Here is a 13,560-nt window from a genome sequence, read left to right on the forward strand (position 1 = left end):
CCTAAAGATTACAAATAAATCTCTAGAAACAATAGATCTATACAGTAAAGTGGCAGACTTCAAAATTAATGTGCAAAAGTCCATGGCTTTCCTATATACAAACAATGAAAGAGAAAAGAAATTAAAATAACAATCCCACTCATGATTGTGTTTCAGAAAACTAAGCACCTCAGAATCAGCTTAGGTGAAGAGGTGAAAGATCTACATAAAGAAAACTCAAAAAGCACTGCTTCAAGAAATTAAAGAGGACACGAGGAAACAGAAACACATTCATTGATCATGGATTGGAAAATTAACATTGTCAAAATGGCAATACTACCCAAAGCATTATACAGATTCAATGCAGTTCCTATAAGGATAGCCATGACATTTTTCAAAGAAATAGATCAAACACTCCAGAAATTCAGATGGAACAATAAACCTCCGTAGATAGCTAAAGCAATCCTTGAGAAAAAGAAGATGGGAAACATCACCTTCCTCAACTTCAAACTGTACTACAAAGTAGTAGTGATTAAAACAGCTATAGTATTGGAATAGACAGATGAGAAAATCAGTGTAATAGAGTTGGATATCCTGACATGGACCATCATACATTAAATATATGATCATTAAATATATGACAATTTCCTCTTTGATAAAGGAGCAAGAAATATGAAGTGAAGCAAGTTAAGTCTCTTAAGTGGCTTTGGAAAAACTGGTCAGCTACATGCAAAAAAAAAAAAATTCAGACCGAACTCTTTCCAATACCATGAACAAAAGTCAAATCAAAATGACCCTGATAACAGACATCAGTCCATAAGGTATAGAGAAAAATGTAGGCAGATCTCTCAATGATATTGAAGCTAAAGGCATCTTCAAGGATGAAACCCCACTAATCAAGAAGTGGATACAAAGATAAACAAATGGGACTACATTAAATTAGAAAGCTGCTGCATCTCAGAGGAAACTATGACAAGGATACAAAGACAGCACACAGAATTAGAAAAAATTATTTACCCAACACTCATCTGATAAAGTGTCAATATACAAAATATATAAAACACTGATAGAACTTTACAAGAAAAAATATCCAATCCCATTAAAAATGGGGAGAAGAGATGAACAGAAACCACAAAGAAGAAATACAAATGGCCAAAAGGCACATTAAAAAATGCTCTACATCACCAATCATCAGAAAGATGGAAATCAAAACAACTAAATATCATTCACACTACAGAGGCTGATATACATGAAAAAGAACAAGAACATCCAGTGCTGGCACAGTTGTGGGAAGAAGGTACTCTTATAAACAATCTGACCATTCCTAAAAATCTAGAAATTGAGCGCAGTTGTGGGAGGAAGTTACTCTTATAAGCAATCTGACCATTCCTAAAAATCTAGAAATTGGGCTTTCATATAACACAGCAATACCTCTCCTGGGAATATACCAGAGGGGTCCAAGAACAATGAAGAAAGGAAAAATGAACTCATGAATTTTGCTCATACATGTATGAACATGGAAGATAACATGCTGAGTATAATGAGTCAGAGGAAAAGGGACAAACATAGAATGATTGCACTCATTTGCAGGATATTAAAAAACACAGTATGAGAATAATCCCCAAAGGCATAGAAACAAGGGCTACTGGTTAATGGAGGGGAATGGGAGAGTGCAGTTAAAGTAGACAAGGGACCACTTCTGACAATGATAATTGGAGATTATAACTCAGGACAAGAACTGGGTGCTGAGAGGAGGTAAAATGATATGCATGATACCCTTTCAGCAACAATATTGCAAAGCACAGTGCACAAAAGGAAAAAGAGAAAAAAAGAAAAAAGAAAAGTGTCTGCTATAGAGACCAACTTGGGGTGGGAGATGGCAGGAAACTGGGGACATTGGTGATAGAAAATGTATACTGGTGAAGGAATGGGCGTTGGGACACTGACTGAAATCCAATCACGAATAACTTTTTAACTGTGTGTTTCCCTGTGTTTCAATAAAAATAATAAATCAATGAGCCTATGTTCTCCCAATTCTACTGCTGATATCACATATCTAGTTCTCAGTTGGTACTGCAAATCTCTTCACACTCCTAACGATTCATTTCTATGATGAGAACCTCAACTTTGGTAAATTTCAATATTGGTCCCACTCTGCCACTTTGATGATCTTTTTTTTTTCCTAATTTATTTTTTATTGAATCACCATGTGGAAAGTTACAAAGCTTTCAGGCTTAAGTCTCAGTTACATAATGCTCGAACACCCATCCCTTCACCAGTGCATATATTCTACCACCAAGAACCACGGTGAACCTCCCCCCCACCTCAACCCCGTCCCCCAGTCCTCCACCCCGCCTGTGTAGTTGGTAAATTTCACTTTACTTTCTCTTTACTTTGATTACATACAAACAAAAAAAACTCACTATTATTGTTTGGAGTTTTCCCCCACCCAGAGTCAGACCTGCTGGAAAGGAAGCATTTGACAATTTGTTTTCCATTGCTGAGAATGAAGAGATATGAGGTCGTGTGGCCACAGTAGCAGCCACGAGGTTCTAGATTTCTGTATTTTAGTATTTTAGTGATTAAGTCCAGAGGGCTTCCTGCCAGAGGTTGCATCATTGCTAGCTCATACCTCTCTGCTATTTTATATTTCACAAATGAGTGCAATCTTTCTGTGTCTATCTCTTTCTTTCTGACTTATTTCACTCAACATCATACTTTCCATGTTGATCCACTTATATGCAAATTTTATGACTTCATGCTTTCTAACAGCTGCATAGTATTCCATTGTGTAGATGTACCAAAGTTTTTTTAGCCAGTCATCTGTTCTCGGGCATTCAGTTTTTTTCCAGATTCTGGCTATTGTAAACTGTGCTGCGATGAACATGTAGGTGCAGATGTCATTTTGACTATACTTTTTTGCTTCTCCGGGGTATATTCCCAGAAGTGGTATTGCTGGGTCAAATGGGAGCTCAATTTTTGATGATTTTTTCTTTTTTTTTTTTTTTGCTTTTTGGGTCACACCCAGCGATGCTCAGGGGTTACTCCTGGCTTTGCACTCAGGAATTGCTCCTGGCAGTGCTTGGGGGACCATATGGGATGCCGGGGATCGAACCAGGTCGGCCGCGTGCAAGGCAAACGCCCTACCCGCTGTGCTATCACTCCGGCCCCGATGATTTTTTCTATTCTCATCTCGCTCTACACCGTTTTTAGTCCTACTCACCATACACTGGCAATCGACTAGGATATGCCTCTGAATCCTAGTGTCTGATTATATCACACAGCCTGCCATCAGATGCCCAGATATAATACTTTATCCCATGTCTATGATGACCTTTCTGAACAACTAACTCTGTGTATCTGCTGGATCTGTGTATCTGTTGTTTCTTGGCTATAGGTCATGAAGCCCTCATCCCTAGAAAGCCCATCATGTCTCACATACATAACTGGCCGCTCTACAGAGCTGAGCATTTGATGCAACTCATGGCCTCCAGAGCCCAAGCAGTTATACGCATTTTCTCAGAGAAACAGTATGACAACTCAAGTGGGGTACTATTTCTGAATCTGAAACACATGACATTTCAAACTTGTCATTGTGCTACAAATATACTGCACAATAAAGCAAAAAGATATTGTGAAAGGGAACAGTAAATTTATCCAACGAAAAATAAAATTTCCTTTATACTGAAAAAATTGCGACTTTTAAAACCATAAACTGAAAGTGAAAAAAAAAATAAAGTCAGAGTGAAAGGGTGATAGTTTTGATATTGGCTTTCTCTCTCTTGTTAGGCATGAAACACTAGCAATCATTTAACCACACTGAACCTTAATTCTACTATCCTTAGCTGGTAGATTTTTTTCAATTACAATGCATGTGAAAGTATATGAATAAAAGTTAAGGTATCAAATTATCAAATGTATAAAATAATTAGCATAACTACTATTAAATCTCTTGATCAAGGAAGGAAATTCATCAAAGATATGCAAAATTTTCTCTAACAATTTTAAAAAACAATTGGCCAAAGTGAGTTATCTTACTCCTTTAACTACTGATGGATAAATTAGAAATAAGGTAAAATATCAATAAAACCCAATGAACATCTAAAACTAGATTAACACTTAAGCCAAAATAAAAATTTCTTCCCTTTATACCTTCAGCCTATCCTATCATAGTGTATAAAATCTCAAGATGGCTCAAGTTGACAATATTCTACTTAGTAATATAATGAATAATAATTAATGTAAATAATTACTTAAATGAATAATTCAAATAATTATTTAAAATAAATAATTTAAAATTATATTATATATAATTTGATCCACAAAGACAGCTTAACTTTAAAACTCTGAAGTTTCAAGTTGATCATTTTTTCTGAACTTGAATATTTTAGATAGTAGCCAGAAACTCATTATTCCAACAAGAGTCATGCCATGTTTTTATTACTTTGAGATGGACTGTCTCATGCTGACATTTCTAGTATCAGAAGTTAGTATGGTATGTTAGTGGAGGTAAGAAATAAGGAAACATCTTGATAAGAAAATTAGTCATAACACATTGATATGTTTATAAAACCAATGCCAACAAGTTAGTTTATTCACTCTAAAAATAGTATCATACTAAAATTATACAGATAATGTTGTCTTTAAAAGTTATAGTCTATGTGCTATAAATTATATATTATCCTGAACTTAATGCAGTGGAAATTTTTTTAACTTCCGTTGAGGGACAGGGAGGTGGCTCAGTTGCAAGGTGTGTGTGCCTTGCCTGTATGAGACCTCCAGATACAATAAGTCTGGAAATCCAGAATCATACAAAACAAGGGTATTTTTTCTTATTGTCAAAGTGTTCCAGTTAATGTATTTTTCATAGCTCATTGTTTCCAAGTTAAACACTCTATACGTAAGTGCTTGTGGCAATCTAAAACTATTGATTTCAAGAGTTAATAATTTTCACCAATGGTATACAATCCCTAGACAGCTGTTAAAATTTGTGTGAGCCTCTGTCATGTTCTAAAATATAGGTCAATACATTCACAAAATTTGTGAGTGTCTTTAATATAGGAGCATTCTAAAGCATTACCAGGAAATATAAAGTAAAGAAATATATGAATTGATTAAATTCATTCTGTGACCAATGAATCTCTGTGTTGTTTCCTGGATAAGAAAATAAAAAGTAAATTAGGGGCAATTTCAGTGTTCCTCTTGAAACAGATATGAACGTCTCCTGAAATGACAAGTTAAATTCCATACTGTCTCACATGTTTTTCTTGCCAATAGGAAAGCATATCTTATAGGATTTTAAATTTGACAATAGGCTGTAAATTCTACCTTTGTGTCCAAAGATCCTTTATTGTCCATGAAGATGTCTGCTGAATAACCCCAATGAATAAGATATTCATGAAGACTTGCAAAGAATAAAGATCACTTACTGTGTCCTCCCACAAAATAAGACAGTACATGAGTAATACTTAGGGAATATATCAGGTACTCCTCTCAAAAGCACCAAGAAAGATCAAAAACAGATAAATTTTAAAGATTTGGTAGCAGGTTCCTCAGTACACAAGGGATCATGATGTTTAAAGTAACCACAGAAATGGTGCAATTAAAAATTCCAGTATGTTTCCATTAAAGGAAAAAATAAAAATGCAAAAAATGGAGTGTTTAAATAATGTAAGGAAATGAATCTATAACTTACAATAACAGAGAATTCTCTGAGACAGATTTGGGTAAGTGGTATGACTAAGAGTATTCTGAATGCAGGAATCGTCCTCTGGGCAGGACCTTGTAAAATTGATGTTAGTGATCAGAACCCTATTTGTAAAGCTATTTTTAAAAATTTTTTATTAGTGAATCACCGGGAGGTACAGTTACAGGTTTACAAACTCTCATGCTTGCATTTCAGTCATATGATGATCGAGTACCCATCCCTCCACCAGTGCCCATTCTCTACCACCAATGATTCCCAGTATCCCTCCCACCATGCCACCCCATCCCCCCCACCTCCCCTGCCTCTTTGGCAGGGCATTTGTTCTCTCTCCTTTTGAGTATTATGGTTTGCAATAGAGGTATTGAGTGGCCATCATGTTCTGTCTATGATCTACTTTTGGCACACATCTCCTATCCTGTAAAGCTATTTTAACATAGCCCTTGTATTTATTTTTAAAAAGTCCTCATTATTAGTCAGAATACTACATCTACTGTTGTTAATAATCTTGGTTCTAATAGCATGTTTTTTACTTCAATTGATCTTTTCTCTCATTGGGTGAATACAGGCCCCAAAACACCAAAAAAGGATCATTTCATACAACGTATTTTAAATTTTGTACTCTACATGATTAGTGCATAGTGAGTTTTAATAGAAGGCTAATTAATAAGCAAATAATTAGACATAAGTATTTTTATAGTCTCTTATTCAGCATTATATGACCTTCATTTCAAAATCTCCCCGGGGATTTTGCCAAAACTGCACCAGACTTCAGAACTAGAACTACTGAAACGGAACCTAAAAGGTAGAATTTAGGAATCTGTCCTTGGAAACTGTCTGGAGCCTGAAGAGACTACTCACTTGTGACCTTGGATGAGAAGGCAATGGAACCTCGCCTCAGCTTTCTCATCTGCTAAACAACATAACACAGTACCTCCTCCTACGGTTGCTGTGAGTGTAACATAATAACACACTCAAAGCACCATGCTTGCCATCTGCTTAGTGCAAAGGGAATAGGAGTTATAATTAGCAAATGCCACATGGAGTTAATGACAGAGGACAGAACGTTTAGGTTCTTTTTTTCCCTCCACCAAGAAATAATAATCACTAATCATAACCATTAACCTTTAGGCATTACTATTATTATAAATTAATCATGTACTAAATAAAGTTCAGAATAGGCATCTACAGGTTCTAATATATTCACAATAAACTTATCATTTGATCTGTTGCATGGAAACAAATTTCTCAACTATTCATAAGTGGAGAATTCCAGAGTTGTTCCCTTCACTCAAACACCGGGCTTAGAAGCCAAGGACATGCCTCTGAATCCCAAATGTGTTTATTTTCCAAAATTTTGCTAATGTATACTTTGCTTATAGAAAAGAAAAGGATAATTTTCCCTTAAAACTCCCAAAGGCAAGGTTTTTGAGTGTGTGATAACATGTGTTAAAATGTGGGTTTGTTTCCTTATACCATCTACAGTCCATGAGATCATCCTGAACAGAAGTCTACTTTCAAGACTGTCTTGATTAAAAGCTACTTCACATAAAAACACTAAAATTAAAATTTATTAGCAGGGAACTTCCTTTTCAGGCTACTTTTACTAACAAGCTCACCGGACCACTAAATTAGTCAATAATAATTTATTGAGCATCTGCTAAATGAATATGTCTAGTAGAGGCCATTTGTTCAGTACTTTGTAGTAAGGCTGAACTCTGAGCAATAAAACAAGCAAAAAAAAAAAACGTAAAAACTGTAGCTCTTCTCATTTAATAACATAACATTTGTTGATAAAAATTTGAGTTCTATGCTTTAATTTTGAGACCACTGCCATTATTTTCTCTCTTTTTATCCATGAGGCATGAATAATCTTCTAGTTTTCTCTTTGGCACATTTTTAAAATACATTTTTTAGTAAGTTTTTAATTCACATTTGTTCTTTCAAGAAATAGCTAAAGAACAGTACCACTCAAAAATCATTGCTGGGAAATGAGCAGGGACAATTTAAACAAGTTACTTCTTCACATGTTATTCTTCTCCCCCCACCACCACCCCCGCAAAAAAGGTGGATCACTTCATGCAATTTAAGATGTGAGTCATTTCGCTAGCATTTAAAGGCTTTCAGTAAAATATCCAGTTTCCACTCCCTTCTTTGTTATAAGAACTAGTTGAATGACTTCTTGTTTGGGTAAAGGGGAGTTCTCTTCTGTTTCTCCCATTAGCTTAATTGATTCCAAGAAGGATGCTGAATATTTCATAGGGTTAGAATGAGCTGGAATGTGTGAGCTGGAATCAAGAACATAACTCAGTGATGAGGCCTCCAGGTGGGAATATCATTAACTGCAGCATGACTTCTCTATGACATAAGCCGACTTGATGATGGCACAGAAAAAGTTCAGCATGAAAGTTGATGCTTTTTCCCTTAGTGACATCTCCTTTGCCCAGCTTTCCTCACCTGACACAAAGAACTTACCAGAGGCCTTTCTCTGTGCGTAGACATGGCTTAGGAACAGAATGGAAAATTCTGCCTGACAGACATGCTGTTCTGCAGCCCCTAGGTTTCCTTACAGATTTTAATTTCATATTAGATATAAACACTGAGACAACTCTGGAGAACTGGCTCTCATTAGAATGTGCTAAAGAGCAGAGGTTTTTTTTTTAAAAAAAAATAGCTTTCAATTGAATTTCTGACAAATCTAATTTGCAAAACATGAGCGCCTAAGGGAACACAAAGCCCTATTGGTCAGCATGAGCCTTCCACCTGTGTCATTATTCCAACTTACAGCCTGACAGCCTATAAATGGCTTACCAGGCAAACTAACCTTCACTAATCAATTTATATTCTGAAAATGCTTCTGCTAAAGAAGTCTTCACCAAGAAAACACAGACTTTATGTTATATACTTATTAACTGAAAATGTTGATCATTTATACAAGTATTTCCCAAATACCTGTACTTTATTGTCTGTAAAGTACTTCAAGATAGGAGATAGGAGAAATCTCATGATAAAGATAACCAGGAACATAACTTCACAGAACTTAAAATGTAATGGGCAAGATAAATCATCAAAATATCCTATAAACTATAATAACAAAAAATATGAGCTTTATTATAGGAAAGTGAATTCAGGCAACCATGAGAACATACTAGAATGATGGAACTTTGTTTTAGCATCAGGAAAAGCTTTCCAAGAAAATCACATGTGCCCTGACCTCTGTCAGATCAATAGGGGTTACCCAACTGATATTAATTTCTCAGAAGCAACTTTTAATGTTCTTCTCTCAGTCTCACCCAGCTCTTTTATTTTTTTTCCCATGAAAGCACTCAGACTATATCCTCTCCCTCTCACTCTTCCAAGGGAATAGAAGAATGATCATTAATGATGAAAGACAGTTGCAAAAGCAATACCTAGAAATGGCTCCACACTCAGGAGATGATGCTCTGGCTCCTCCTTGGGGTTTCAGGTGCTCTACAAGATAAGAGAAACTTCGCTTGTAACGAACTACAGAAACAATACCTGAAAATACAGTCTTCAGCTCTAGCTGGCACAGAGGCTAGCCCTTGGCAGCCTCTGACCAAACTCATCAGTTACAACTTCAAGCTGCTACATGATAGCCCTTCTAATTATTGTCTCTCAATCCCAAACTGGGCTCACCCAGCTGATACCTCAGAACCTTCTGTGACTACAGATGGGTAACCTGATGTTGGGAGGCTTAACAGCAAACAGATTCAACATTTGATCAGGGAGAGGAGAAACTACGGATAAGCCTTCCTCCCTCTCAATCCCAGGGATTAAATTCTCAGAGTGCTCTTTATGAAAAGTAGTCACCCTGCGTGAAGATTATTTTACATCTTTAACTCCCTCCTTCCTTCTTTTCTCACTCCCCTTTTCCTTTACTCCTATTCCTTGGGTTTGAGCTCCTTAGTAAGGGAGCAACCCACGAACATTTGCTATCTTCTCATTTTTCTGGAGAATTTAAAATAAAATAACTTGATAATGTAAAGGAATTACATTTCCAACAGGAAAAAAACAAGTACAGACCCCAGAAATCTGAGAGTCTACAATTAAAATGATGGGAACAAAAGTATGAGATGTAAAATGGTTAGTAAGCCATCATTTGAGGAGTCTCATAAGAGTTAATATGTTGAGTCAAAGAAGATGAGCGTAAACTATATAACGATTCCTTCAGACACTTATGTTTATGAATATTTAAAATGTAACTGGTCTAAATATGAGTTATACTTGTAAAATACACAGATCTCTAGAACAGTACAAAATAATGCACAATAACTCAATGCCTTTTGTTTTTACATATCAAGTTAAAATATTTTAGGTATATTTGGATTAACTTATATTCTTATGAACAATTTTATCTTAAAAATTTTTTGTTCATCCCAGGGATGCAAGGATGGTTTAACATTCGGAAATCAATCAACATAATCCAGCATATCAACAAAAGTAAAGATAAAAACCATATGATCATATCAATAGATGCAGAGAAAGCATTTGACAAGATCCAACATCCTTTCATGATGAAAACCCTCGCCAAAATGGGGTTTGGAGGAACTTTCCTCAAGATAGTCGAAGCCATCTATCACAAGCCTACGGCAAGCATTATCCTCAACGGGGAAAAACTAAGGGCCTTTCCTCTGAGATCAGGCACAAGACAAGGATGCCCACTCTCACCACTCCTCTTCAATATAGTACTGGAAGTACTTGCGATAGCTATTAGACAAGAAAAAGAGATTAAGGGCATCCAGATAGGAAGGGAAGAAATCAAACTCTCACTATTTGCAGACGACATGATACTATATCTAGAGAAGCCTAAAACCTCTACTAAGAAACTCTTAGAAACAATAGACTTATACAGTAAAGTTGCAGGCTACAAAATCAATACCCAAAAATCCATGGCCTTCATATATGCAAACAATCAGGCAGAGGAAAGGGACATGAAAAAAGCAATCCCATTCACAATCGTGCCCCAGAAAATCAAGTACCTCGGAATCAGCTTAACCAAGGAAGTAAAAGACCTTTACAAAGAAAACTACATAACGCTACTCCATGAAATCAAAGAGGACATGAGGAAATGGAAACATATACCCTGCTCGTGGATAGGGAGAATCAATGTTGTCAAAATGGCAATACTCCCTAAAGCATTATACAGATTCAATGCGATCCCTATAAATATACCCATGACACTCTTCAAAGAAATGGATCAAGAAATCCTAAAATTCATATGGAATAACAAACGTCCAAGGATAGCTAAAACAATTCTTGGGAAAAAGATGATGGGAGGCATCACCATCCCCAACCTCAAACTTTACTACAAAGCAGTAACAATTAAAACAGCATGGTACTGGAACAAAGGCAGAGCCGTAGACCAATGGAACAGGGTGGAATATCCCTACACACAACCCCAAATGTATGACCATCTAATCTTTGATAAGGGAGCAAGAGATGTGAAGTGGAGCAAGGAAAGCCTCTTTAACAAATGGTGCTGGCACAACTGGACAACCACATGCAAAAAAATGGGTTTAGACCTTGACCTGACACCATGCACAAAAGTCAGATCAAAATGGATTAAAGACCTCAACATTAGACCACAAACCATAAGGTACATTGAAGACAAGGTCGGCGAAACCCTCCACGATATTGAAGATAAAGGTATCTTCAAAGGTGGCACGGAACTAAGCAATCTAGTAAAAACAGAGATCAACAAATGGGACTACATTAAACTAAAAAGCTTCTGCACCGCAAGAGATACATTGACCAGAATCCAAAGACTATCCACAGAATGGGAAAGGATATTTACACAATACCCATCAGATAAGGGGTTGATATCAATGGTATATAAAGCACTGGTTGAACTCTACAAGAAGAAAACATCCAACCCCATCAAAAAATGGGGCGAAGAAATGAACAGAAACTTTACCAAGGAAGAAATACGAATGGCCAAAAGGCACATGAAAAAGTGCTCTGCATCACTAATCATCAGAGAGATGCAGATCAAAACAACTTTGAGATACCACCTCACACCACAGAGACTAGCACACATCCAAAAGAACAAAAGCAACCGCTGTTGGAGAGGATGTGGGGAGAAAGGGACCCTTCTTCACTGCTGGTGGGAATGCCGACTGGTTCAGCCCTTCTGGAAAACAATATGGACGACTCTCAAAAAATTAGATATTGAATTCCCATTTGACCCAGCAATACCACTGCTGGGAATATATCCCAGAGAGGCAAAAAAGTACAATCGAAACAACATCTGCACATGTATGTTCATCGCAGCACTGTTTACAATAGCCAGAATCTGGAAAAAACCCGAATGCCCCAGAACGGATGACTGGTTGAGGAAACTTTGGTACATCTATACAATGGAATACTATGCAGCTGTTAGAAAAAAGGAGGTCAAGAATTTTGTAGTTAAGTGGATGGGCATGAAAAGTTTCATGCTGAGTGAAATGAGTCAGGAAGAGAGAGACAGACATAGAAAGATTGCACTCATCTATGGTATATAGAATAACAGAGTGGGAGACTATCACCCAAGAACTGTAGAAATAAGTACCAGGAGGTTGACTCCATGGCTTCGAGGCTGGCCTCACGTTCCGGGGAAAGGTCAACTCAGAGAAGCGATCACCAACTACATTGTAGTCGAAGGCCATGTGGGGGAAGGGAGTTGCGGGCTGAATGAGGGCTAGAGACTGAGCACAGCGGCCACTGAACACCTTTATTGCAAACCACAACAGCTAATTAGAGAGAGAGAACAGAAGGGAATGCCTTGCCACAGTGGCAGGGTGGGGTGGGGGGGAGATGGGATTGGGGAGGGTGGGAGGGACGCTGGGTTTACGGGTGGTGGAGAATGGGCACTGGTGAAGGGATGGGTTCCCGAACTTTGTATGAGGGAAGTATAAGCACAAAAGTGTATAAATCTGTAACTGTACCCTCACCTAATTAGAGAATTAGGTGATTCTCTAATTAAAAATAAATAAAATTAAAAAAAAATATATCAAGTGAAAAAAAAAAAATTTTTTTTGTTCATTATTTTTAGTTTTTAAGTGTCCACTAGAAATTTTTTTAATGATCTGTGTTGATTTAACTATATTTATACTGGATTATGCTTACTTACATTTTACTTAAACACAGTCACATAGCATTAAGCAGTGTAGTAACATGATCAGATTTGTCTTCCAGAAATATCACACTGTTTTTAGTGTGGAAAATGGATTTAAGAACCATTCAGATGCAGAGGTGAGTGAAAGGCTGCTAAAGTAGTTCACACAAAAAAGGAAAGAGAGAGAGAGAGAGAAATTTGTCCCCGATTAGAAGTGGTGGCAGTGCAATGAAATAGAATCAGGAAATTGAACTGGCAAGGTTTGATGAAAGATTTGATATAGGGGAGAGAAAGATGCCAAGACTTTTGCTATGGACTCAGATGTGAGCAAATGGATAGATAGTAGGATATTTATATAATTATGGAATAGTGAAAGAAAGGCCAGAAATGAGTTCAGCTTTGGAAATGGTAAGTTTTGATTCCTGTGGAACACTGAATGTATATGCTCAACAAGCAGAGGTTATAACTGTCTAGAGAAATCTCCAAAGCAGTTCTAAGCTAGAAACCAAGTATTGGGAGTCATCATTTATATTCATAGGGTATATTTACAGACAGCATATAAGGGAGGAGAAAAAAAGGACACAGCATCTTTTCAGTTAAACTGAAATGTGATGTTCTATGAAAGCAATTATTTCTGCAGAAACAACATTATGGGGAGCCTGCTTATTCTCACAAATCCTCTGTACCTCGAAGTCCAGCAGCAATTAGAAATCATCCATGTTCCTAGTTTTCACTTCTAGAATATTAATTTTCCTTATGCTTA

The 13,560-nt window shown here is 36.8% G+C and overlaps 1 non-coding gene across 1 annotated transcript; it reads right to left on the reverse strand.

The window, feature by feature from the left end:
* Window positions 1-9,004: 9,004 nt before the first annotated feature.
* On the reverse strand, window positions 9,005-9,218 carry LOC129403752 (small nucleolar RNA U3). Its single transcript, XR_008629429.1, has one exon. It is a non-coding gene; the product is annotated as a small nucleolar RNA U3 (small nucleolar RNA).
* Between the last annotated feature and the right edge of the window lie 4,342 nt (window positions 9,219-13,560).

The sequence above is a fragment of the Sorex araneus genome, chromosome 3, assembly GCF_027595985.1.
Source record: "Sorex araneus isolate mSorAra2 chromosome 3, mSorAra2.pri, whole genome shotgun sequence".
Classification (NCBI taxonomy): Eukaryota; Metazoa; Chordata; class Mammalia; order Eulipotyphla; family Soricidae; genus Sorex; species Sorex araneus.